Below are 26,428 nucleotides of genomic sequence, written 5' to 3' on the forward strand. Positions count from 1 at the left end.
CAGATTGGGGCTGTGTTCTCCTTGTGAGGTTCTCATTGGTGCAACCCATCACGCCAGTCATTCTCATTCCTGCTCCATGCCTGGGGTGCTCCGTTCACACCTTTGTCAGCGTGCTGGTGATCACCGTCATGGCTCTAGATCTAAGAGATCCATGACAGTAGTTCTCAGCTTTTCGGGCTGAGGCTATGTTTGCTCATCTGGGGGCCTGGCACACAGTAGGTACTCAATATATACATAAGCAGAGCTGGTGGCATAGGAAGCAGAAAGCTGGCACCGGGCTTCCTCAGGCCATGTCCAGACAGCAGAGCCACCCCTTTGACGACCTCCAAATGTCTGGGAAGCCAGCGGAAGCCACCGCACAGCTCACACACATAATGATAGCTTTCTCCTTTCTTATCCCAGACAGTTTGGATGCTTAAAAAATTGCTTGGGGGAATCAGCAGAGGGTGAGGGAAGCTCAGACACCAGCCGCGAAGGAAAACAGGAAAGAAGCGGCTCTAATTAAAAGCAGCCAGCTCCCAGCTCCCTCTGCCGGGCTGAGGGTCCTGCTGGGAAGGGGAGGCTGTCCCCCTCACCCGCTGGCGCAGGGGGCAGGCGGCCTGCACAGACCCTGCAGACGAGCCCGGGGGCTCTACAAAGAGGAGGGTCAGGGTTTGTTCGAACCCTCTCCACAAGACGCCCTTGCCCTCACACCTCTCCTAAGTTCCTTCCTCCCCCACCCAGGCTCGGTGCTCGGGTCCACAGCCTGCATCATCTGAGGGGCTCTGCAGAGCCATCTTCCGTTTCTTTCATCGCAGAGAGAAGAGCCTCCTTTCAAGTTCTCTTACACTTGCTCTCAGCACACAGCATTTATTGTTAAGCACTGTTGTTGGTGCCTGTATTTCCAAGATATTTATGCAACAATATATACATTAAGACACAGCCACTCTGTGAAATAAGTCAGTAGTACCCCGTTCATTTTATAAATCCAAGAGAAGGCCCAGAGATGGTGAACAACTGGGCCATGGTCACACAGCAAGCCACGCATTTGTATCAGACATCCATGGTAGGTGCAATTGAGGCACTGGAGAGACAAGATGAAAAAAGACACTGTTCCTGGTAAAATGGTAAGGAATTCAGACACATCTTGAGCCAACAGGTATACAGTGGGGAAAGAAAAGAGATGCTGCATGAGAGAATTAATCACATGCGGAGGAGGAAGGGAGTAATTTTGCTAGGGAGCAGGGGTGTCAGGGAGCATGGATAGGACATAGTGGCGAGGCTCCAGGTCAAGCAGCCTGTCGGTGCTGAGGTTAGGCCTCCGAGTAATGGCAAAGAGACATCAGACAGATGGTGCTGGTCAGAAGGGCCAGCTGGCCTGGGGGGCATGTGGTAGGGAGAGGGGAGCAAGGGTTACTGCCCAGAACACCTGAGTGCAGTGTTACCTCTGGCATTCACAACATTTGGACAAGGGATCTCAAACTCTCCGGGCCCACGCCTGAGTTTCTCAGCTGAAACTGACGGGGACTGGATTTGATCCTGTAAGAACACTGTTAGCGCTAACATTCCAGGATTCATCGTGAAGCCACGAGCCCTCCAACCATGGTCCATTGCATGGATCCAAACGTAGGCCACTTCAGGCTCAGCATGGTCCATGGAGATGAGCATTCAATGACTCACTGCTATTTACTGTGCACCTCTTATGTAGTTGGCACTGTGCTGAGCCTAGGGCGTCAGTAGAGCAGAAGCAGACACTGTTTGGGTGCCCTGGCAGGGACTGGAGAAAACTAGCTGCAGACAATATTCATCTCTGCACCAAGTTCTTCATGGTCTCTGCACTCTTGCTCACCATCGCTTCTGCACCATGGGTGAGCACAAAGCGATTTCTGGGTAATTTCAGACACACAGCTTCAGCAGGTTCGCACTTTGATCTCAGCAAAGTTGCATTCTGCTGCTGTGGCGCGCTCGGCTCCTCCTCAGGGCGTGGGAGTCGATGTTTAAGTAGATCAGAGTAAGCGGTACCCTGCTGAAGAGGTTTTTCCAAAGCCTGTGGTCAGTCGCTGAGGGGCAACGTCAGGAGGGGCAGGTTCACCCCCCAACAGACTCACCCACCAGCCAGCCAGCTCACTGTTGATGGGTGGGTGAGGTCTCTCTCCCTTGAAAATGTCTGTAGCACCCAGAAGAGGCCCTGTTTAAGGTGAGTGCTCAGAAAACTCTGTGGTGATCAAGAAAGAGTAGTTGAAATAAGCATTCCTATGTTGATATTTGATGGAAATGACTCAAAGGAGTATTTAGACCTTTGGGGAAAAGGTATTCTTTAGACCCTGGGATGTGGGGCAGAACCAGAGAGAGGCAGAAGAGCCCAACGGCAATGGCGTGGGGCTGGGACTTTCCCTGCTTTGTTTGGTGCATTAGAAGGCAAGATCACAACTAAGTTCCTCACGATCAGAAGAGCTGGCCCGGGGATCAGGCATCCCAGTCAACCAGGGCAGAGTCCCATTCCCCACTGTTGTCCTTGCCTAATTATGAATTGTTCCCCTTTCATTCTCGGAAGTGCCATTGTTTGAACAGTGTATTATATGGTCACACTTGAAAAGATAAACCAGATGACTACTTAGAAATCTCAAATAACTAGGATAGAGGAGACAAGCGTCAGAAAGAATGATGCCCACCCAGGTCCTGTGACGTGCCCTAGAGCTGGCCACTTCAGTGTAGCAGTCTCTTTCCCAGAAGCTCAAAGTGCTTCTCAGTTAGGACTATTTTCATCAGTTCTTACCCCTTCCCAATGTCAGGTTGACACTAAAGTTCTGGCCCTCAGAACAAAGATTTTTCAAATCCCAAGTTGCCGTGCACACTTTGGAAGTCCTTTTTTTTCCTGCAAAGTATCTGTCCCTGCCTTTCCAGCAATTTCTTTGCATATCTCATGATCTGAGTGCTCTGAAGAGTACATTTTATGGGGGAGAGCTGCACAGAGCTATCTCAGAATTACTGCATCTGAAGGGGGGTCAGGGGGTCCTTGGGATGTGGTAGAGAGGACCCGGACCTTGGAGTCATGGAGGTCTTGACTCCAATTCTGCCACTCTGGCCGCATGACTGAAGGCCTGGATTTCTCATAAGTAAAATGCACATATGGTTGATGAGAGAACTAAACCAAGAAACGAAGTAGGGTGACCAACTATGCCAGTTGTTCAAGACTATCCTAGTTGCAGCTCTGAAAGTCCCAGGAAATCCCTCTGACCAGGCACACTGGGATGGCTCATAATCTTGAATGCTGCCTGAGATTTACTAACTACTGAGTAAATTTTAGTTCTCTCCCCTCTTCCTGCAAAAAAAAAAAAAAAAATTGCATTATTAATGGTGAAATTTAAGAGATAGTGATAGATTAGTTAGTGGTAGAGCTATTTGTGGGTGCAAGGTTTTCCTAAAGCACTTAAAGTAGGGTGCACTCCCTACTCTACTGGCCAGGTTGGCTGTGACTCCACTGGTGAAGAGAACTGGCCACAGACTCTGGGAATCCCAAAGCACTGAATCCATCTATGTGTCTCCGGTGTGGATCTTAGCATTTCACCCTTTCCTTGTGTCCATAGAACTGAATTGGCCTAGAGACTGAGATGTGCTGATGCATCTCACGATGGGAAGCACATTCTTCCTGGAGAGCAGGGAGTTCCATGCCAGGCATTACTCCATGCCCTAGGGATACAGCAGCCATCAGAACCCTCTCCCTTCCATCTCGGAGCTTATAGTCTAGGGGGAAAATAAACAACCAGCCAGTAAATAATCAGGTACTGTAAGGGCAGGAGTGCTAGGTAGCTGAAGAGCTGGAAACTGAATTAGGAGACTGCTGGTGATGAGAGTTCCTATTCTAGTCTAGATAGGATCATCCAGGAGCGCTCTCTGAGGGGGTAGCATTTCGAATAAGCCATGTGATGATTTGTGGGAAGCAATTTCTAGCAGAGAGAACACCCAGGGTCAGGGTCCCAAAGCAGGACCTAATCAATGTGTTTGTGGAAAAGGCAGGAGTGGGCACGCATAGAGGATGTGAGGCCAAGTGAAGGGCTGCTCATACAGCCCACGGTGTCTTAGTCCCTCTGTGCTGCTGTAATAAAATACCTGAGACTGGGCAATTTATAAATAATAGAAATTAGGCCAGGCATAGTGGCTCATGCCTGTAATCACAACACTTTGGGAGGCCGAAATGGGTGGATCACTTGAGGTCAGGAGTTCGAGACCTGCCTGGCCAACACGGTGAAACCCCTGTCTCTATTAAAAATACAAAAATGAGCCAGGCCGTCGTGGCACATGCCTGCAATCCCAGCTACTTGGGAGGCTGAGGAGGAGAATCACCTGAGCTCAAGAGGTCGAGGTTGCAGTGAGTTGTGATTGCATCACTTCTCTCTAGCCTGGGCAACCGCAGTGAGACCCTATCTCAAAAACAAAAACGAAAAAGAAGAAGAAGAAGAAGAAGAAGAAAAGAAAGTATTTGTCATAGTTCTGAAAGCTGAAAAATCTATGATCAAGGTGCCAGCAGGTTTGGTGCTGGGTGAGCGCTGCTCTCTGTGTCCAGTTGCTGCCGCTTGCTGCTCCTCACAGGGCGAAAGGCAGAGAGCCAAAAGGGCCTTGCTAGTTCCCTCCAGCCATGAATAAGGCACTAATCTCATCCACGAAGACGGAGTGCTCAGGGCCTAATCACTTCCCAAAGGTGCCACCTGTTAATATCATTGCATCGAAGATTCAGTTTTAACATGAATTTTGGAGGGAACACAAACATTCAGATCACAGCCCATGGTAACACCTTTGGGTCTTTTTTTTTTTTCTTTCCAATTATGATGAGAAGATTGGAAGTTTTAATCAAAGGAGGGAAGAGATCTGGTTGACGTTTTAAATGGCTCATGCTAACAGCTGCATGAAGACTAGCTGGTAAAAGGGCAAAGATAAACTATGTGGGGAGGCTACTGCAACAGTGAGGGTGAGAGGTCAAGGTGGGCTGGGGCCAGTGGCAGCAGCAGGGTGGTGAGAAGTGATTTGGTTCTGGATATATTTTGCACATTGATCTGATAAGATTTGTTGATGGGTTGGAGATGCAGAGTGAGAGGGAGTTGCTGATGCTGCCAAGGGCCCTGGCCCCAGCTGGGTGGTGATTCCACTTATGCAGGTGGGAGAAGCTGGGGAGGAATAAGCTTAGGACCATCAAGACTTTGGGCTTGGATGGTTCCCCTATGAGACGCTAATTAAACACCTGAGTCAAGCTGTGAAGTAGCAGTTGTACGTATTGTATAACAGGTGTGATGTTAAAAATATTCAGCAGTTCCTCAGAAACAAAACACAAGATTACCGTATGATCTGGCAATTCCACTTCTGGATGTATATCCAATGGGAATTGAAGGCAGGGACTCAAACAGATATTTGTACACTCATATCCAGATCAGCATTAGTTACAACAGCCCAGCATTCATCAGTGGAAGAATGGATAAACAAAAGGTGGTCTATCCATACGACAGAAGAGTATTCAGTCTTGAAAGGGAAGGAAATTTTGACACATTCTACAACAGAGATAAACCTTGAAGACATTATGCCAAGTGAAATAAGCCAGTTAAAAAGGACAAATACTGCAGATGAAATACGTAGGGCCGGGTGCGGTGGCTCATGCCAGTAATCCCAGCACTTTGGGAGGCCAAGGTGGGCGGATCACGAGGTCAGGAGATCGAGACCATCCTGGCTAACATGGTGAAACTCCGTCTTCCTAAAAATACAAAAAAATTAGCCGGGCGTGGTGGCGGGCGCCTGTAGTCCCAGCTACTCGGGAGGCTGAGGCAGGAGAATGGCGTGAACCTGAGAGGAGGAGCTTGCAGTGAGCCGAGATTGTGCCACTGTGCTCCAGCCTGGGTGACAGAGTAAGACTCTGTCTCAGAAAGAAAGAAGAAAGAAAGAGAGAGAGAGAGAGAGAGAGAGAGAGAGAGAGAGAGAGAGAAAGAAAGAAAGAAAGAAGAAAGAAAGAAAAGAAAGAAAGAAAGAAAGAAAGAAAGACTTAGAGGAGTCAAACTCATAGAGACAGAAAGTAGAATGGTGGTTGCCAGGAGCTGGGGAGAGAGAAAAGAGGAGTTGGTGTTTAATGGGTATAGAGTTTCAGCTTGGGAAGATGAAAATAATCTGGAGATGGATGGTGGTGGTGGCAAAATAATGTGAATGAACTTAGTGCCACTGAACTGCACAGTTAAAAATGGCTTAAATGGTCAATTTCATGCTATGTGTATTTTATCACAATAAAAGCAATTCAACAATCACTGTGGCAGGGGTACTGACCAGTCAGAGTGGGTACTGGCCATAAAGAACATAAAGGTCTAACTATAGCAGGGAGCTCCGTCAAATGCCAGCACTGGGTAGCAAGTGCATAGTTCAAAGCGGAGGCCTGGGCCCCCATGCAAAGCTGAAGTTAAAACTAGGGCACTGGTAAGATCACCCAGGGAGAGAGCATAGGTGGTGGGGGGCAAGAAGGTAAAGAAGATTCTCCAGCTTCTCCATGACCAATGCGCCAGAACACAAAGCTGTAAAATGAAGCCTTGTGCTGGAGGCAAATCTGAGATGCGTGCAGCCTCTAACTGAGCACATTCATGCTGAGATGCATCCATTTCTGCAGTGCTGGGCTTCTCCTGCAGCCTAAACATACAGACATTCTTCCTTCCACTGTGGCCATCAGTGTCCTCTTTGATGTGTCCGTCTTCTTTGCCTTCTGCGTACACTTAGTTGCCTAATTGACCTTCCCTCCAGTTGGTCCCTCCAACTGGTTCCCAAGGCTACAGTCCTGTGGAGGCTCTCTTTCTTCCTGCCTGAACTAAGCCACCACCTCCTCTTGCATCCTGGTCTAAGATGACGGGCAGAAACCACATCCAGGGATGTCAGGTGCATCATGGACAGTGTGACTGAGAGTCACTACCCTGGTAGGACAGTGAGGGGTGTGGAGCGTAGTTCCAGAGACTGTGACCCCACAGGTGAAACTAGGCTGAGGACACATCAGAGCAGCCAGGTTTCAGAGAAAAGAGCTATGCCAAGTCCAAGGGTGAATGGGTTCAGGGGAGGAAGAGGAGCAGGACACTGACTCAAGGCTCACGCGTGAGTCTTTGTGTATTTCTGTCAATCATTGTGTTGCTCCTTTCCCAAAGAATCCTGATTTGCAGTACATCAGCTGCTGATGCCTCTGAGCTGGTCTCTCTGCCTCCCATCTGTCCATCCCAAATTTCTTTTTCTAAAGCAGGGTTTGGAGAGGGGTAGTCCTTGCCTTAGGCCATGGGCATGCAAATCTTCAAAGCTTCTTGCTGTACAGTTGACATTAACATATCTTACCCTGACATTTGCAACCCTCTGTGGTCTGCAGTTGCCCAGTATTTCAGATCTACATCCACTGCGTGGTTCTCACCTACGACTGCTCTCTCCCTGCTGTCTGAACAGTCCTGAGCTCTCTGGCCTCTGCACCTTTGCGTAAGCTTTTCCTTGCAGCTGGAAGACTTTGTTTCCCTTATTCTTTTTGACCACTAGTTGCCAAATCCTGTGCACAGAGGGGAACTTACTATAAGGCTAATGAGTTTTAAGCTTCAGGCTCCTTCCATTTCAGGTTCATCCCTTACATGGGCCTGGAAGTATCATAGCAGGCAGTTCCCAAGACCATGTGTTTTGCAAAAATAACATAAATAGATTAAGACTTTCAGCTGGGCGCAGTGGCTTATGCCTGTAATCCCAGCACTTTGGGAGGCTGAGCAGGTGGATTTCTTGAGGCCGGGAGTTCGACCAGTCTGGTCAACATGGTAAAACCCCATCTCTACTAATAATACAAAAATTGGCCAGGCGTGATAGTGCACACCTGTGATCCCAGCTACTCGGGAGGCTGAGGCAGGAGAATCACTTGAACCCGGGAGGCAGAGTTTGCAGTGAGCCGAGATGATGCTGCTGCACTCCAGCCTGGGTGACAGAGCAAGACTCCATCTCAAAAGAAAAAAATAAATAAATAAGCAAAATAAAATAAAGACTTGTCTCTTTTCACCTCAACTTTGCCTCCACACACTTCATTAGTTTCTTGTCGTATTGAAGTGGCTTTGGACATTTTTGGCATCTGGTTAAGTGAAAATTAAGTCAGGGAGATATTTAGTTTGAATTTGGTGGAACATTGATGCAATTTGCAGTCTCTTCAGCCTATATGAAGCTATCGCCAGCTGTTCTGATGTAGAAGTGGCTTGCAGGGACATCCTTCAGCTCTCTGTGCTGGCTCCTGTGGCATTTCCACAGGGAGGACAGGGCCTGAGGTCATATCCCAGCATAAACATGTCCTATGACCCATGTCCCCAGAGCCAGGCTGATAGGAAAGTGGAAACAGGATTCGCAATGTGTGGAGCCAGAATTCAGTCTTCAGAGAGTTTTTCAGCTATCAGATATATAAAATTGTAAGGATGCTGTTTCCATCGACACCTAGTCCAGATGGAAGGAAATTCTCTGCTGTCAAGAATGTGCCCGATACCATAGCAGGACTGGGAACCAACCCAAATGTCCATCAATGATAGAATGGATTAAGAAAATGTGGCACATACACACCATGGAATACTATGCAGCCATAAAAAAGGATGCATTCATGTCCTTTGTAGGGACATGGATGAAGCTGGAAACCATCATTCTGAGCAAGCTATCGCAAGGACAGAAAACCGAACACCGCATGTTCTCACTCATAGGTGGGAATTGAACAGTGAGAACACTTGGACACAGGATGGGGAACATCACATACCAGGGCCTGTTGTGGGGTCGGGGGAGGGGGGAGGGATAGCATTAGGAGATATACCTAATGTAAATGACAAGTTAATGGGTGCAGCACACCAACAAGGCACGTGTCTACATATGTAACAAACCTGCATGTTGTGCACATGTACTCCAGAACTTAAAGTATAATAAAAATAATTGGCCTATTCTTTTATAATTGTTGGTGTTAAAATGACCCAATAAATTAGTTCACTTCAGTAACCTAAAAAAAAAAAAAAACGAAAGAATGTGCCCGAGAATGCAGACGATACAATTGCGAATGCACGGAACAGACTTCGGGAGGCGAGGAGGTGATGGGGCGGCCCAAGGTTGATTGAGACGCTGGTGACTGTGGAACCCTTAGAGGGGTTACTTCTGTGTGGTTGTGAGTGTACATGTCTTTATGCTGGAACACACGAGCCTAACATTTCGTGTGTGTGTGTTCACACTATGCTACATACATATAGAGTATTCTATACTATATAGACATAGTTATGATGATCTAGTTGCATAACATACAAAACAGCTATGAATTATAGTCCACAACAATGAAGTCAAAGGAAGCCCAGCGATTTGTTTGTCACAGAAAGAGTAGAATTTGGGATTTTCATTTTAATCCATTGACAAGAAGCGTTTCCATGCCCTGTGTGCACGGTTCCAGCAACAGTTTGCTCTTACCTGGGTATCAGGAAGGGGCTCCTAGCCAGGGCAATCAGAGAGTCATTCTCGCTGACTGCCCCAGCTCACAGTCCTTCTCCTGCCCCAGTAACATCTGGCGAACCATGAGACGGGGGAACAGGAATGGGTTTGCTCAGAACTCTGTGAACGAGGCCATGGGACCTGGGGCACACCCAAAGGAGCAAGAAGCAAGCAGACCCCAAATACATATTGACCCAAAGGCCGATCTTCTGACACATCCACACACATCTCATCACACATCCTGGGAAACAGTGTCATGTCTGAGTTCCAGAACTCCAAACCTCTCATAGTAGTCAGGAGAACACTGGGATGAGTTTAGCTTTTGAGAACCATAAATGTGCCCAAGTGTTGGTTTGGCTAGCAGACTGGAAAATTCTTAGGGTTAAAATTCAAATAAGAATAATATAGCATTGCTAGTCATGACTACAATATTTACTTAAATTATGCTCTTGGATCTCTATGAAGACAATCCAAAACATAATTAAAACTTTTTTTTTTTTTACTACAGAGGATAAGTTTTGATTGTACACACACACACACCCGCCCCCAACACACACACACTATAATATCTATACATATATTTGCCATGCAGAAGTAATGGAAAAGTGAAGGGTATTCTCGAGTTGGCGGCAAATGCCCAGAGTGGTAAAACTGATGTCCATGCTCTGGGCACGGGGAACCTCTGAGCAACCCGCACTGCTCTGCCCTGGCCTGAGCGTGTGAGCAACCTGCACTGTGGTGCCCTGGCCTGAGCGTGTGAGCAACCCGCACTGCGGTGCCCTGGCCTTAGCATGTGAGCAACCCGCACTGCGGTGCCCTGGCCTGAGTGTGTGCTCAGAGGCCTGCTGCGCCTCTCCATGACCTAGTAAAGCATGGTAGCCTCCTCCCTCCCTGCCCAAAGCATTAGAATGTCAAGCTCCAGTCCCTGAATGCCATTCTCTCCCTTCCCCCTCAATCCCCCCAGCTCCCCCTCCCCCACATCCTGTCTGTTTTAAAGAATGGGCACCCAGCATTCCCCCCTGCTTCTCAGTGGGAAGGAAGGCAGGTGTATGGGAGAGATCTGGGTGGTTGTGGAACAGGAATGGAACCTCAAGAGAGTAATGAGGCAGGAAGGGAAAGGGCAGGTTGAGGTGCAAGAGCTGGGACTTCATAATCTCTGCGAGTCCTGGAAAGGAGAGGGGTTTGCTTGGAGGGTGATTGCCTTTCATGGGCTTCTTGGGGGTGGCGGCCTTTTGATCTGCGATGCTGCTCCGTCCAGCCCTGGGCACAGAGTTAGCCCTTTCTCCAATGCATGGGGCTTCTGCACTGGATCAGTGCAGAACCTCGGGAAGGAGGGTGAGGGCTCTCATACTGGAATGCCCTGGAAAACCACCAGGAATCTTGGTGTCCTGTAGCCGTCTCTCTCCAGGGCCTGGGATTCCTCATCTGCATCTGGATATCCTTCATCTCTCAGCCGTTGCCCTGTCCTTGGTGAACTGCTTGTTAGGATCAAAAGCCGCCCACGCCTTCCTCTGGGACAGCGCAGAGCACTGGGGCCACAGGCTCAAAGCACTTCCAAGCTGAGATCAGAGACTTTGGATATCGCTGATCCAGAGGCTTCCAAACTTTTCCTGGTGATTGAATTCTTACCATGAAATCCAGTGAGGAGCTCCAATGCCTCAAGCAGATGGAAGAGGAACTGCTCTTCTTGAAGGCAGGGCAGGGCTCTCAGATGGCAGGACTCATCCCACCCCCCGCCACGGGCTCTCCAGGGTGACTGTGGAGCCCCAGGGCTCTGTGGAATATGGTTCACAGAACACCTGCATCTGCTGTTGGGATGCCACCAAACTGTAATAGCAGCACGCTGAGTCTTTCATCAGAAAGAACCATCTTATCATCTGGAGGATGGTCAGGAAAATAAACTCAAAAGCCAGCGCCTCTCCCTTTAGAACTCTGCTCCTGAGGTCACCTTTCAGTCTGCATAAGTCCGGCCAACCTGGGCGCCCCAGAGCTTCTCAGCAGATCCATCCCCTCTTCCATTCTCTCCCAAGGTTTTAGCTGCATTCTGCTCTGTGTGGTCTTCCTCTCCTCTTTACACAAACTAGACCTTCACCCGCTGCCCACTATGGCGCTGCAAATGCCATTGAGATACATTTGTTTTGGTCCAATGTCTTTTGGGGCTCCAAAAAGCGCCAGAAAGAGTAATGCCTTCAGCCATGGCCCATGTGATGCCTTTTCCCCATGGGTCAGTGATCCATGCTTCCCCAGCCTCCCTTGAAGCCTTCAAGTCTGTGTAGAGGTGCCTTCTGTTCTCTGGGCATTCCCCACTTTGTTGTAGAGAAATTGTTTTCTACTCAGCGGCTTTCAGGTAGAGACAGAAAGTGCACGCGGTATGAAGGATGTGAAGATGGGGGGCTTGATGTCGTAGGTCATGTTTTGTGGTTAATTCCCCCACATAACAAAACAGTGAGCAAATGTTTATAAACAGGAACTCAGTGTTTCAGTGATGAAAGCCTCTAGCCTCACCACACTGATTGCTGGTGTATGCACACACACACACACACTCACACACCCTGTTTTTCTTACACACACACAGCTGCATGGAGCAGAGAGCTGGAAACGGCGTCCAGAATGGTGGATCAGGCTTATTATTATTATTATTTTTTTATCTCCACCAAACTCTCTCTCTCCTTAAGCCCCAGCCGCCATCCCCGCCCCACCCCCACTGGATAGCATGTTGAAGGAGTAAGCTGCGGGTCAGCCCATAGTTTAGACAGAAAATTAGGCAACCTTGGGAGAGACGGGTTTCCAGCAGACGTGCACGGACGCGATGGTGAGGTTGACCTGAGACGGTCCTTCCTGGATGCAGTCACCCTCCCCATCCCGAGTTTTACTCCCTGGGGGGACTGTGGTGGGCGCCTGGGCTCCTCTTGCACCAGCACACTGCCCCAAGCTTGTCTGGGTAGCATCAGCACTGGGGTGAGGGATGAAATGCAGGTTTAAAGTTGGCTGTGGCGACTTCTGATTTCTCCACCCCATAGATAAGTGACTGTGGGGCTTCCTCTCCCAGGCCTTTCCTCACCCTCCTTTGTCTTTCCGTCTTTCTCTGTGGGAAAGGTAGAACGGGACTTGCCACCAGGCACATCCAGGCACATTCCTCTTCCCAGTCAGCCTCTACCCATTCTCTTTGTGTCTCATGTGTATCGGTGAAATTTTCTTGTGTAGCTTCCCAGATTTGCAAGCCCGCTCCACATCCTGGACACAGACCCCCTTCGCTGGCTCTGTGAAGGCTTCCTGGGGCATTTAAGATTTGAATTTCCAGAGCAGCTGTGGATCCACCCTGTTCCCCTTGATTTGTTTTGTTTTGTTTGGTTTGGTTTTTTCTGAGAGGGAGTCTCGCTCTGTTGCCCAGGCTGGAGTGCAGTGGCATGATCTCGGCTCACTGCAACCTCCGCCTACTGGGTTCAAGTGATTCTTCTGCCTCAGCCTCCCTAGTAGCTGGGATTACAGGTGGACACCATCACGCCTGGCTAATTTTCGTTTTTTTTTAGTAAAGACAGGGTTTCATCATGTTGGCCTGGATGGTCTCAAACTCCTGACCTCAGGTGATCCACCCGCCTCAGCCTCCCAAAGGTCTGGGATTACAGGCATGAGCCACCATGCCCAACCTCCCCTTGTTTTTGACCTTTGTCCTCAAATGTCTTTCATCCAGTTACTATAACTTGTAGCCTTTTTGCAAATAGGTATCTGTAAGCATAGAAGAATATGGAGATTTGCGAAGTGACCCTTAGTGGCATCTGTGGTGGTCCTGTTAATCTGATTTACAGAAGAAACATAGGAAAAAAAACGAAACTCCTCTTTTATATTAAAATAAATAAGGTATTCAATTTCAAATTTCAGAGATCTTTCCTTTAGCTTCTCTGAAAATAAATATAAAATTGTCTTGAGAGTCCTACAAGCCAAACACAGGATGCCGATGTTCTCACCACTTCAGGCCCTTCACAGGGCGAGGAACCTTAATCTTGAACCAAGTGACTCCCCCAAAATGGCGCTGATGCTTGTGAGTGGGTTGTGTGCATTTTCTGGGGGAAGCGTCCCGTGTTCTCAGTTGCACATCACACAGGGGTTATAGACTCAACAAGGATGTAGAGCTGCTGCCTTGGATCCTCTTTGACAACTTCTTCCTTTTATCCACCAAGGACAATCCATCCCCCAAGTTCTTTCTCTACAGTGCCCCTCAGATCCATTCCTCCTCCCTGCTCATCTGGATGATGCCTGGATATGGTTTCCCATGATCTTACAACCAGCCGCCAACTCCTGACCACGGTCTTCAGTGCCCGCTCTGACAGCTCTCGGCGCTCACTCTCAGCTCTTCTCCCTAACTTCTCGTTGAAGTGGAAACCCAGACTCACCTGGATTTTCCTTCTGGCTCTGCTACTTGAGAGCTGTGTGGCCCCTGATAAGTTGCTTAAGCTCTCTGATCCTTGGCTTTGCTATCTAAAAACTGGGATAACAATACCTCTATTACAGGGCATTTGATGAGGATCAAATGAGTTGACAGGTAACAAACCTGGTACATTCCCTATTGAGCTTTTAAATCAATGCTGCTCCCCTTCCCTTCCCTTTTCCTTGGTCTCACTCCCCAACTTTTCAATCCAGCACTGCACTGTGCAGAGTGGCCTCTCAGCAAATGCCTTTGCTTCATGATTTCTTACAACTCAAAGTTGTCTGATATCTGCAGCCGGCTTTGCAGCGCTTGTAGATTTGGGTGAGTACAGGGAGGTAAACGCAGGAGGTTTCGGGGAGCAGAGAGGATGGAAGAGGGTAAGCAGCAGGGTGGGGCTGCCGTTCATTTAGCAGGAGGGCCCTGGGGAGGGGCTTCTGGATTTTCTTTTCTTTTGAGCATCTGCTGTGATGACTCAACAGCCTCCATCTGAACTCCAGAAAGAAGCCTCGAGAAAAGTCTACAAAGCGGGTGGTTATCCCATCATATTAATCACCCAGGTCACTGCACAGCCTCTTGTCACGGGGTCACTTGGGGTCAGAATTGTCCCAGGCTGTGGCTGTGTCTAGACTGTGTTCAGGTAGATGACGGGAGAGGAGCCCTCTTAATTTCCTTGCTCACTCCAGGTACCCTTGCTCCTGTCCTACCTGGCATTTTTATTCCTGGTTTAGAGCAGAAACGGATATTATGTCCGCCAGTTGATTTGTGAGGATAGCAGAACCATTATCCCTCATGGAGTAACTTCTTAAAACATGAGTCCTTTTTTTTCTATTAATTGTCCATCTGTTGACAACGTTTCTTGTGTCTGTAAAGTGCTCTGAGCTCCTCAGAAGAAAAGTATTACTCAAACACAAGGTATTATTATTATTTTTGTCAATATCATTATTTCATAATGCAGGACCTCTTTAAAACTGCAATAAGTGTGGAAAACAATTATTTGGTTTGCTTTGGTTCCTTCTGGGGCTTATATCCAGGTGCAACATCCAGAAAACCAAGTCGTGGAGGAAAATGATGACACTGTGTTTATGTGCCTCTTGTCATCTTGTCATTTTACAGCCTCCGGGACATTATTCATGAATCCCCTGGGGTTATAGACAGACAAGCACTCTTGTCCCCCATTTAAAAAATAGGGAGGAGTTGTGGAAGAAAGAGCCCTAAGCTGCAGCACTTACCTGAAACCTTTTTTGGGATGTGCTGGAAACACCCTTTCTACTCACGCACAGGATCGCTGAAAGCCGATGATGTACTTTGCTGGCCAGCAGCTGTTGGAAGGGCAGGGGCGTTTGTGTACCTTCTGAGCCCTTCTGTGAGGAGGGCTCCTCCCATGCCCTCTTCCAGACACTCTGACTGCTCACGGTGCCACTGGATGCTCTGAGTGGGTGCCACGTGACCGGCTTGATTGCACCACACAATAATGTGCCAAAACTGAGTAAGATAACAACTGCCCAGCGAAGCCATCTCGTAGGCTGTGAGAAAGTTCATGTCTTCCAAGGCTGGGTTTGGATTTTGGGGGCAGTCATAGGTCTTTGTCTGGAGACACTTCCGCTCAACCGGTCTTGCCAGAGTTTGTGAGTAGCGGGTCACCACATTCTTCCATTCCCGCACAGCTGTGTGGGGAGGAAGTGTGGTGCACTGGAAAGACGGTGGGCTGTGGAGTCATGCAGACCTCTGTTTAAATCCCAAACTCACCTCTTATTAGCTATGCAACTTTGGGCAAATAATTTCCCAGCCTGTTTTCTCATTGGTAGGATGGGAGCCAATAATAGCAATAATATCTTCCTTGTAGGGTTGTTGTGAAAATTCTTGTGAATAGTTGTATAGCTCTGACATAGTTTGGGAGGTGACCGGTGCAGCTCCTGCAGGCGGATGAGCTGAGATTGTGTTTGGTGGCATTATGTTGGTAGCTTGAAACTGGCCATGGCAGGAGTATTTTCACTATGGAAATCAGCAAGTGCCACAAAGCGGCGTGATTGCTTCCCCAAGAACTTACTTATCAGTATACCGCTGCACAGTAGGCACTCAATAAATGTAGCTATCATTAGTAAACTTGGGTAAAACCCACCTTCATTCAAAATGTAGAAATAGAATACGACCCTTATACAGAACATAAAAATCACTGCTTGTTTTATAAGAAAAGCAGTATCACATCTGCCCAAAATTGATCACACAGAAAGACGAATGTGTGGCCTCTTTTGATACATGTTGCTTGTCATTTAGATCTATTGCTTTTGCTTATTGAACTTGGGAGCATATTTTCTGTTGCTTCTAGTAACTCCAGTAGTTGTCTGGCTTATAATAATGCACTGGCTAAAACCCAAACTGATAGGAAAAAAGAAAGGAGAAACACTTGTCAATCAACAAACACTCAACATGGTGCTCGATTCCACAATGAACACAGAAATATCCAAATGATTCTCGACTTCATGAAGCTCATAGTCTGCATGGGGAGGCAAGGGAAAAGGCACACATATTTTAAAGTAATATAAAAGATTAATAGCTTTCGCAAACACATTACAATACGTTTTTACATGTAAGAAATTCAGGCACAGGGAAGAAGTGAAGTAAATTTTCTCGGGTTACACAAATAGTATAAGTCGCAAAACTGAAATGTGAACTCAGACTGTAGATTTACTTTCCACTGATAATTAGAGAGCAAGAGATGACATTACATGCTGACATAAAAAAGAACTAAATTTTATATGTAGATTATTAGGAAATGAACAAACTATAATAAAAAGTTAATTATGTGATCCTGGACAATGTCTCAGGGTGTTTGGGCTGCCATAACAAAATATCATAGAGTAGGTGGATTATAAATAACCGATATTTATTTCTTACTGTTTTGGAGGCTGGGAAGTCTCAGATCAAGACGCCAGCAGATTAGTGTCTGGCAAGGGCCCACTCCCTGGCTCATAGATGGCAGTCTCCTTGTTGTGTCCTCACGTGGTGGAAGAGACAGATGAGCTCTCTGCAGCCTTTTTTATAAGAGCACCAGTGCCATTCATAAGAGCTCCTCCTTCACGATCTAATGGCCTCCCAAATCCCTACCACCTAATACCATCTGATTGCGGGTATTTCAATATGTGAATTTTGGGAGGACGCAAATATTCAGTCCATGACAGACATCAACTGCAGAAAGATCAGAAGAATTAAAAGGGGGCAGGAATCATCACATGCTAAAAACCGGTGGGAAAAGCTCCATAGGAAGATGGGATTTCTCCTGTATCTTGACAGATAGTTACATATGTTTGTGATATTTTCAACTCAATGAACACAACCTGGTCTACATATGTTTTTGCTAAATGCAATAAGCTATCTGATGAGACTGCTGTGTCTAAGATGGATTGGGTGAAGTCCCATGAAAGAGGGTACAGAAAGGCAGTGAAGAAGGCTTCTCTTCTATGCTTGGACAATCTGAAAACATCAGGGAAAATCCAGTCCAAACAATATTTTGGTATATACAGACTTAGTCTATTTCTCCAATTAAACAAATCTTTCTTGCTTCTCTCACCTTCCTCACCTTCTTTCTTGGTCTAATGTGAAAAAAAAAAAGATGTGTTTTTTTTCTGACGGTAGCCAACCCAAACACAACTTCAAATAATAAATACTGAAGCAATGATGACAACGCCATTGCTTGGCTGGAGGAAGCAATATTTCATTTCATACATCATTTGCTACTGTGCTAGGCAGCAATTTCAAAAAGCCAGTAAAGATTTGGAAAGCTAAGAAGGGAGGAAAAAAAACTCAACAATATTACTGCTCCATCTCCATTATCTTATAAGACATATTGATGCACAATAAGAGAGAGGTAGCCATGACTGTTCTGATTTACACAGTAAGGACAAGATGGCACTAAACTGTTTCCATAGCATTTTATGTGTCATGGGCTTTATTGAAAAGATAGTGACTTCTTTCTGTGGCTCAAATGTGGGTTTTCTAGAGCTTGTTTTGGGGTTGAGAGCAAATATGATGCACATGCGCTATGGACTGAGGTGATCTGAGGTGTCTATGGCAGAAAAATAACTGAAATTGCCATCAGTCCCAGCAGCCACTTTCCATCCTTAGGCTTTTGACCAAGCCAGAAAGGAAATCAGGGATCCTGTCTGCAGTCGAAGAAAGAAGATGCAGGCGATAGAGGAGGTGGAGAAGGAGTAGCTGCCCCCTCTTTCCTACCTGATTATCTGAGCTAAAGAATTCCAGTGCATAATTTCATCCCCATCCCTCCCTCATAATACACAGATTTCCAGCCTCCACCAGTTCTCCATCACTCCATTCCCTACTTCCTACCGCCCCTCGATATCACAAGTTCATGTGGGCGACTTAGAAGTCATATCCACATTGTCTGGGTCTTATAGTCCTCCCTGTGCTGACACTGGAATATCTATGGTGAAGTTTCCTGACATACTGTTTGCCCTGGCCTTGCTCCAATCAATCACGAAGACTGGGCTTGAAGGTTACAGGCCAGAGTATTAGCACACTGAAGTTGTTCCTGACACACAAAACCTTACCCTGATCACTTCTGAGAGGTTGTTGACCTCAGGAATGGCCAGAGTATGGTGTGTTGTTAAAATGGAGTATCAGTTACTTGTCCCAAAGAGGAAAGAGAGACCTAGATATGAGGAAGGGTGGCCCCAGGGTAGCTGACCCTCAACTGTAGTGAGGGCAGCTGCTGGAGTCAGGCCACATCCACTTCTCCTGGGGCCCCTGTGTAAAGTCTCTCAATTCTAAAGGGTGCTTCAAAGCAGGTTCCATTGGGTCTGGCTTACTGGGGATCCCAATGGCTTCCTGCCCCACCCCACCTCCGGCTCCCTCCAGACAGCCCTCAACAGCTCTCAGCCCGCATTAGGCTCTTTCCTGGTCTCTAATTTCAGGAAAATATGAATTTGAAATCTGCATGACCCCTTGGATTAGTTATTTAAAACCTTAATTTCTCATCTGTGAACTGGGGATAGGAATACTACCTATCCAGTGGTGTGCTGGTAAACGTTGAACAATAGCTCTCAAATAGTGAAACCAACCAATCGACAAAAAGAAACCTCTGATTTCATAGCACTTGCCAATTTCCATGGTGTACATACTTCCACCATGGCCAATTTCAAGCTGTTGCCATGATGTCACTGGATGTGGAGTTGGTAAGAGATAGACATAATCGGCTCTTGTGAGCTGGCTCTAAGACACCCCTCTTTCTATGCACTGAAGTTACTGAGGTAATGCACAGGTAGTACTTACAGCGCTAGTCAAGTGCCTGGCACACAGTAGGTGCCCTTATTATAGTTGTGCCTCACACCAGCCAGGGCTCTCAGCTTGCGAGTCTTCTTGCCTTTCAGAATGCAGTTAATGGATCCTCTCTTTTGGGAGGAGCAAATTGCAATAATTTTTAAATAATATGAGGCTGTCATTCCTGGCTCCAGATCCACTGCTCTCAGCATCTTCTTGGAAATAGCTCAGAGTCCAGTGCATGTGCTTCAGGATGGCATTGGAGAGAGAATCACTCCCTGCCACCACAATGGTTGAATTTTATGGTCCTTAGAGCCACACTAAGCTGCCTTGGCCGGTATCACAGTACTTTTGCTAATACTCTGCAATATCCAAAACATTGTTTGACTTTCAGCAAGCTCCTAATGTGTTTGTTCCTTTCCTAAGCAACAGCTATGCTGCTGGCCATGTCTGACAAAGAAACAAAGTCACATTGTTCAAAGCAAACAACTCCAGTGTCAGTTGGAACAAATAGACAATCACACTCCCAGACCTCAATCTCCAAGCCCAGCTGGACCAAGCAGAGTGAAAAGGCTCAAGGCCACAAGGCAGCAAAACACACCTTTATCTGCTTTCAAAAGGCCTCTGTCAAGTACAGTTTTTATGTGGATTTTCCCCCCCAACTGTTACTAGTATCCTTTTAGAACCTGAAAATAGCCTGTCTTTCCTTACTGATGGGTTCTGTTCCAGGTGACTTTGATTGATTTATTTTTTTCTCACCACCCCCTGTGTTTAGAAGAGGACAAAAAGGTTTGCTTTTGCTTCTCTGTTCATTTTTTAAAGGTCTTCCTAGTAAGACTATAGTTTCGTCCTTTTAAACCCAGTTTCCCCATCTGTGGGACCAGGTGATCATTTGGATTCTTCTCCTGTTAGATCTACTACAATTCTGGAAGCAGTCACCCCTTTTCTGGTCTCCGGCCACAAGAAAGCCTGGCACTAATGGGCAGAATGGTGTGTTGTGTGGAGGGGCTTTCTGCTACTTGCAGAAGTGCTTGAAGACTGTTGTTTGCAGCCCTGTAGGTTCATAGTAAGAGACGCTCAGAGGAACCTTCTAGAGAGCTTCTCCTGCAGGCCACTGGGCCAGCAGAGCACAAGATCCAGCCACCTGCAACGGTGGAGAGTCCCACCAAGTAGAAAGGGGTCGAGATGAAAATGAAACTAGACTGGCCCTTCGCCAGCCCTGAATATGTGGTGTGGCCTCATGCACACATTTGTTGTTGTTGTTGTTTGTTTGTTTGTTTAATTAGGAAAGTAACTGGTTACTTGGCAAACACCTAGTCAGGAACTGCTCACAGGTGGGTTGGAGGCTGCGAAACTTGGTGTGACTGGGGAGTATCAGAGGCACAGAATGGATTTGTCACTTTGAGAACCTGACCAAGGGAGAGATAGCCTTGTTTGGAGAGACTGGAAGGGTGGGACCCTAAAGACTCCAAGGATAAGGAACTGTATCCTGAGGAAACAGCAAGATATCTCCAGGCCTGGAAGGATGAAGAAGGGAAATCCAGGCAGAAAGAGCAGCTTGGAGAAAGGAGCAGAGATATGAAGAGCCCACAAGCCTGTGTGTGTGGACATGGGCTAATGTTTTCCTGAACAGAGAGTGGAAGAACGCGTTCTTATGAGATCACTAACTTATTAAATTATTGTTATGAACTTTCTGGGTTCTGTGGTAAATTCAAAAGGAGCATGAGGGATGGGGGCAGTGGTTCACACCTGTAATTCCAGTGCTTTGGGAGGCTCAGGCAGGAGAATCCCTTGAAGCCAGGAGCTCGAGATCAGCCAGGGCAACACAGTGAGACTCTGTCTCAACAAAAAAAATTTTTTTTAATTATCCAGGTGTGGTGGCATGTACCTGTACTCCCAACTGCTGTGAAAGCTGAGATGGGAGGATGGCTTGACCCCAGGAGATTGAGGCTGCAGTGAGCTATGATCAAGCCATTGCATGCTAGCATGGGTGACAAAGCAAGACCCTGTCTCTACAAAAAAAAAAAAAAGGAAAAAAAAGGAAACGAAAAGGGGGAACATAAGGTGACCCACCTGGCAGACACTCTTCCTTCCCTCTGTGATCCTTAAGGTCCTCACGTTTCTCCTTTAAAGACCTCCAGGGTCTAAAGGAATGAGTCCCTCCTTTTGACTGTCAACACAATTTTCTGTATAACTCAATTTGCTATTAACTGTGACTTGCAATATCTCTTCCATCATGGTTGTTTTGAACTGCTTTTTACATTTTAAAATACGACTTAATTCTCTACTCTTTTCATTTTTAGATGAAGTCACTCTGTCACTCAGGCTAGAGTACAGTGTCATGATCTTGGTTCACTGCAACCTCCACCTCCGGGGTTCAAGCGATTCTCCTGCCTCAGCCTCCCAAGTAGCTGGGATTATAGGCATATGCTACCATGACCAGCTAATTTTTGTATCTTTAGTGGAGACAGGGTTTCACCATGTTGGCCAGGCTGGTCTCGAACTCCTGACCTCAAGTGATCTGTCCACCTCCGCCTCCCAAAGTGCTGGGATTACAGGCGTAAGCCACTGAGCCTGGCCTCTCTACTCATTTTTAATCAACTCAATTGGAGTATAATTTACATACAATAAGATGCACAGAATTGAAGTGTGTAGTTTGATGACAAATGCATGCGTGTAAGCACCATCCCAATCAAGATGAAGCATCTCCATCACTTCAGAAAGTTCCTGCATGCTCCTTTGCTTTCGTCACCCCTCTCCCCATTCCAACCACCAACCCAGGCAACCCAGGCCACACGTAATCTGAGTTCTGTTATAAAGTTTTGTTTTCCCTCTTCTGGACTTGCCGTATGAACAGAATCAATTGGTATACAGTCTTTTGGGTCTGGCCTTTTTTGCGCAACATAATGACTGTGGTTCATCAATGCTGAGTAAGCCTATCAGTAGTTTATCTCTTTTTACTGCTGAGTAGTAGTATATCGCATGAATACAATAATCTTTTCTTTTTTAATTTATTTACAGATATTTAAGGTTGTTTCCTCCATTCATTTTTTTAGGGGAGAGGGACTTGCCTTTCCACCTAGATTGTGAATTCTTAAAGGGCAAGGATGTGTCTCACAGGCTTTGTCACCCACCCTTGAAGCACCTTATCCAGTGCCATGTCAGACTAGGCCCTCCAACGTGTGCGTTAATTGAATTATAGTCATGGATAAGATGTGGTCCCTGCCTTTAAAAAGCTTTTAATCTAATTATGGAAGCAGCTACAAACATCAATCCATTATTCCAAGACAACATGTTTATCCATTCATTCAGCAAGTTTTTATTTTAAAGAAGAGAGAAAACATGTCCATGAATACCTAAATCATGGGGCAGAAAGTGAAATGTGGTATAGAGGAAATTCAGGCGAGGAGCCACAAACACTGAGAGCAAAGTGATGTCTTTTGCTGAGAGGCTCCGGGAAAAATCTCAAAGGGGAAGAGCGAATGCCCAGACCTCAGAGACTGGGCAGAATTTGGACACAGGGAAGTCATTGTGGGCCGACAGTACAGGGTCCAATAGACACAAAGAGCTGGAAATGCAGGGGAAGAAAGGGGAACATCCTCCTCTTCCAACAGAGGAAGCTGGGTGAAGAAAGGCTCAGGAGAAGTGCTGCGCTGGTGTGGGAAGCACGGGGCCGCTAAGGTTGAAGTGAGTGGAGGTGGGAGGTGGCGGGAATAACTAGGGGCTAGGAAGAGAGGCTCACACTACAAAGGGGGCCTTGAGTGCCAGGCTAGGAAATCCATGAGTAAGTTCAAACACACGTTACATGCCCATCACACTTATGTGAGGATGGGGATACAATCATAATGATTTAGCATCTGTCCACTGCAAGGAAAAACCCCCACTGTTTATGAATTATTACATGCATGTTACAGGTGAATAACTGAGGCTGAATCAGGATTCAGCCCTAACTTCTGTTAACTCTGCTCTGGGCACAGTGAGGCTTTATGCACAGCAGATGGTAAATGCATGTAAGAGCATGTGACTCAGTGTATAAAGATCAGAGAGAGTTAAAGTGTGTATGTGTGTGTGTGAGTGTGTGTGTGAAAATCATTATAGGTATATAGAAATATAGAAGTAAAATTGAATTCTTTGTTTTAAGGGATTGAAATGCAATGAACTTATCAACACTGCATGATACTTTGAGTGCTTCATACTTTTTCAGTAATTTTATATTCATTTTGTCATTAGATCTTCACAGTAATCCTGAAAGTTCAACAAGTCAGATATTATTATTATTATTAATTATTATTATTATTATTACTACTACTACTGCCACAATGATTATTCTTGATTTTTCAGGGGGAAGAAACCAAGACTCAAAGGAGTTAAGAACCTTTCCAAGGGAACCATAGCTAATTAGTCAGGACTCAAACCTACATACTTGAATGAATTTCTTTTTTTTTTTTTTTTTTTTTTTTTTTGAGACGGAGTCTTGCTCTGCCGCCCAGGCTGGAGTGCAGTGGCCAGCTCTCAGCTCACTGCAAGCTCCGCCTCCCGGGTTCACGCCATTCTCCTGTCTCAGCCTCCCGAGTAGCTGGGACTACAGGCGCCCGCCACCTCGCCCGGCTAGTTTTTTGTATTTTTTAGTAGAGACGGGGTTTCACCGTATTAGCTAGGATGGTCTCGATCTCCTGACCTCGTGATCCGCCCGTCTCGGCCTCCCAAAGTGCTGGGATTACAGGCTTGAGCCACCGCGCCCGGCCACTTGAATGAATTTCTACAACCTGTTATTGAAGAATAAGGAGGAAGAATTCTGCTAGAAGACTGTGTTGCCGAACCAATCAGTTTATCTAAAATTCTCTCACTCCCCATCCCCAACTCTCTGTTGGCCTAGGAGCGGTCTGAGAGGGAGCTTAGAATAAATCAGAAGAGGGTCTCATTCAGATTGTTTTGCTGTGATCACGTGGGAGTCAGATTTTTCTTCTGTAACAAGAGGTAGTTGAAGAGTAAATCCCTAAGCTTTCTGCCATTGTAGACCGGTGTCCTTCTCTGATCCTCAGGGCCATAGTCGGAAAGGAAGCTGTCTGCACTGAGAACAGGGAGGGATCCCTCTGTTGCTTCCATGAGGGTGCGGGACTCATGGCTCTGGGCCTCTGAGACACCACGGCCTCTGGCTCCACTCCACCCTCCCCGCGCCTCAGGCTTCTTTTTGCTGCCTGCTGTGGGGCTTCTCAGCCTGGTCTGGATCCTGGACAGACAGGCCCAGGCAGGCTGTGCACTGTGACCTGGGGCCTCGCTGTGAACAAAGAGGACTTCAAGAGGGGATGGCCTGGAGGAGCTCGCCTTTGTGGTCATTTTGCTTCAGGTAAATCCTGTATAACCAGGAACCAGGGATAATGAGTCAGGGACCAACCATGAGAAACACACTGCTCTAACACAGCTGCTGAAGAACCTTCTCCAGGGGGCTCCCGCTTGCCACATGGGGGTCCTCTCTCCAAGACCCAACTGCCTAATTTGGAAAATCCCAAAAAGTTTGTTTGCTTTTGTAGGCACATGATTCTCAAGACAGTGTGCTAAATGACTTGAATGAATCATCCGCTGCTCCCTCCATTTATCTACCACCTGCTTCCTTTTCAGTCCGTGACAACCTGGCTTCCATCAAACCCATCAGCCCATCACCCAACATTAGATGTTCCAAATATAAATCATTGTCTTTGTCACTTTGCATAGTCACTCTCCTCTTGAAATATACACATGTTGTGAAAGGACTCTAGAAACAAATCTTTCCTCATTAAAATGTTCCACATATGCATTAATTTCTCCTCCCTTTTCAACAGCGAGCCAGTCAGCAAATAATGACTGCCCTTGGTCATCGCTGGGAAGACAAAGGATTATTAAAAGAGGGGCCGGCTGCTTGCAGATTACACCTGCTACATTTGGAGTGGAAAGAGGATTCTCTGTCAGTGCCCCTTGCCCCCATGGAAAGACACTAACAGCAATCTTCAACCAAAATTGTTTGGTTCATTTTGTTCTGGACCAAGTTTGCATACGTTTTAAGCCTGAAAGTCAAAGAAAAATGAAATCTTACATGTAAACATGGCCTTTCAATCAATTGAAAAAGGCATCCTCTCTCTCTCTTTCTGTCTCATAAACACAGCAGTCTTGCTCAGAGCAATCTTGAGCTCTGAGCTGTGAAGAATTGCTGTAGGTAGGAAGAAACGTTGGCTCTGGAATTCAATTAACTGTCAGCATTGCTGTTGGAGTCGGGATGACTCACTCCTCTTCAGCAAATGGGCATGGGGGCTGTGAGCCTCCAAGATTAATGGCGATTGATAAGCTGCTGGGGCTCCAGGACGAAGCCTCCCAGAATCCTTCCCTCACCCACACACGTTTTTACATGAAAATATAATAAAGCGACAGTGGGAGAGGATGTGTGAGTACAGAGGAGATGCTGTCAAGAATGTGCCGGTATCCTTTTCTTTCATATTGGTAAGTTTCATTGGATTCTAAGCTACTGAAGAGGAGGGACTATATTTTATTTATTTATTTTCCCTCAGTTCATGTTCAAATTAATGCATCAGGTGAAAAGAAAGGATGCTGTCTGATACCACATGAGGTAGGTATATTATGAGTCCCATTCTATAAATGAGGGGAAGCAACTTGCTATTAAGAGAAAAAGCTAGGACTTGGTCCCAGAAAGTCTGCCAAGGGTGCCAGCTCCAACCACTGCAGGTGCCGCCTCTTGACAAGCACGTTACACCATTTCTCTCTTTAACACGGAAAGCAAAATGTGGACCTGACCGTGGTGAGGGCACGCTTTTCCATTCTAGATAGCAGCTAGCATGCATTATGTACAATGTACAACAGGAATGCAATACGCAAGAGAGAAAACCTTCCCTCTCCTTTTCCTCAGGCACCTGGCTGGTTCAGGCTCCAGTGCCTTGGTTTTGTCGCTGGTGTTATTTGTTAGTTACCCCCAGCATCCCCATTCATTTTCCAGAATCCTCTGTCCCTCATTGTAGTTTTGTATTTGCAGAGACAATCTAGGAAAAATTCAGATGGGAAAAGAAATCTTTTAATGAGAAAGGATAGTAAAATTAACAGAAAGCTGGTTAAACTTACAATTTCCTCAAGTATTGAGAATAAACAAGAACTCATGAGAATAAAAACTCAATGTGGATTTGTCCACAGCGCTTAGGAGGAACATGTTAGAAATGCCACGTGCGGGCTAGGCGCGGTGGCTCATGCCTGTAATCTCAGCACTTTGGGAAGCTGAGGCGGGAGGATCACGAG

The 26,428-nt window shown here is 46.6% G+C and overlaps 1 long non-coding RNA gene across 1 annotated transcript; it reads left to right on the forward strand.

Annotated features, from left to right (window-relative positions):
* Nucleotides 1-1,929: 1,929 nt before the first annotated feature.
* Nucleotides 1,930-26,428, forward strand: LOC117075212. The gene is made up of 3 exons (XR_004433880.1): nucleotides 1,930-2,176; nucleotides 24,196-24,500; nucleotides 24,973-26,428. It is a non-coding gene; the product is annotated as an uncharacterized LOC117075212 (long non-coding RNA).

The sequence above is a fragment of the Trachypithecus francoisi genome, unplaced genomic scaffold (genome assembly GCF_009764315.1).
Source record: "Trachypithecus francoisi isolate TF-2019V2 unplaced genomic scaffold, Tfra_2.0 Lachesis_group5, whole genome shotgun sequence".
NCBI lineage: Eukaryota > Metazoa > Chordata > Mammalia > Primates > Cercopithecidae > Trachypithecus > Trachypithecus francoisi.